The following is a 1,870-nucleotide window of genomic DNA, read 5'->3' on the forward strand; positions in this document are numbered from 1 at the left end:
TCCATCTGACTCTACTTCCCGAGTGCCAGGATTAAAGGTGAAGCCACCACTGCCTGGCCCTTTAAGTTTTCACATTTATTTATTTACTTATTCTCTTTGTGTGTGTGTGAGTGTGTGTGTGTGTGTGTGTGTGGAGAGAGAGAGAGAGAGAGAGAGAGAGAGAGAGAGAGAGAGCGAGAGCGCGAGAGCACCATAGTGAGCTTGTAGAGGTCAGAGGACAGATAACCTGTGGAGTTGGTTCTTTTTCTATGGGGGCCTTGGGAATGAAACCAGGTCATCAGGCTCGGTGGCAGGCACCTTTATCCACTGAACCATCTCACCAGTCACTTTCCTTTGCCCTGACTAACACCATTACCAAAGTAATTTAGGAAGGAAAAGGGTTTGTTTTGGTTCCTGGCTTCCAGGGGGATAGAATCCATGACCAGGCCTGGCAAGGCAGGATCAGGAAGCCAGTTGGTCACATTTTCATACCCACAGAGGAAGCAGAAAGAGGTAGGAGGGTGAGAATATAAACCATCATAGCCCACGTCAGTGGCGTATTTCTTCCGTCAAGACTCTACCTCCTACGGATCCACAACCTTCCCAAAGAGTACACTAACTGGGGACCAAGTGTTCCAGTCCATGAGCCTGTAGGGGACTTTCTCATTTCCCAATACCGCCTTTCACTTTGTAACTCCAAGGCATGTCCGACCCACAGCAGAGATAGCTGTGAGTGTGGCCCAGCACAAAATCACAACTTCAAACATTATGAGTTATTTGTTTGTTTGTTTGTTTTGGGGCAGGGTGGTGGTGGCACACATCTTTAATTCCAGCACTTGAGAGGCAGAGGCAGGCTGATCTCTGTGAGTTCGAGGCCAGACTGGTCTACAAAGCAAGTTCCAGGGCAGCTAGAGCTGTTACTCTTGAAAGCAAAACAAACCAACAAAACAAAACAAAACAAAGCAAAATCTCTCTCTCTCTCTGTGATTTTTTTCTTATAGCTCAATTGCACAATTCTCAAGTGTGAACTTTGACATGACAATGTCATGTCATAATGCCTGAGCCTGCCTTCCACAGGCATCAGCAAGATGAAAACATGACAAGACCCATGTGTTTGAGCTGGCAATGTAGTTTAGAAGTAAAGGCTCTCATAGCCTGAATTCGATCCCAGGACACATGGTGGAAGGAGAGGACTGACTACTGAAAGCTATCTTAAGTCTCCTTTCATGCAACATGGCACATGCATGTGTGGGGGTGTGCACGCACACATAGTTAATAAAAAAAGGCCCACATTCTTACTATAATTCAAAGGCTTTCTTTCCTTCCTTATTAAAAAGGTTTTTGCATTTTTATTTTATGTGTGCATGTGCCTGTATGTATGTATGTGCATCATGTACCGGTAGACGGGAGAAGAGGACATAGAATCCACTGGAATAGGAGTTACAAAGGTTGTGAGTCACAGTGCGCACCCTGGGAATCAAACCTGGCAATCAGTTCTCATAACCACCTGAGACATTTCTTCAACTTCCTTCCTTCCTTCCTTCCTTCCTTCCTTCCTTCCTTCCTTCCTTCCTTCCTTCCTTCCTTCCTCCATCCCTCCCTCCATTCCTCTCTCTCTCCCTTTCTTCCTCCCTCCCTTTCTCCTTCTCTTCCTCCTTCTCTTCTTCTTCTTCTTCCATTCTAGACAGGGTTTCACACAGCCCAGGATACTATCCGCAAATTTTTTTTTTTTTTTTTTTTTTGGTTTTTTGAGACAGGGTTTCTCTGTGGCTTTGGAGCCTGTCCTGGCACTAGCTCTGTATACCAGGCTGCTCTCGAACTCACAGAGATCCGCCTGCCTCTGCCTCCCGAGTGCTGGGATTAAAGGCGTGCGCCACCATCGCAAATTCAT

Source organism: Alexandromys fortis, unplaced genomic scaffold (genome assembly GCF_014885135.2).
Source record: "Alexandromys fortis isolate MF-2015 unplaced genomic scaffold, M_Fortis_MF-2015_v1.1 scaffold_11, whole genome shotgun sequence".
NCBI classification, from domain to species: Eukaryota; Metazoa; Chordata; class Mammalia; order Rodentia; family Cricetidae; genus Alexandromys; species Alexandromys fortis.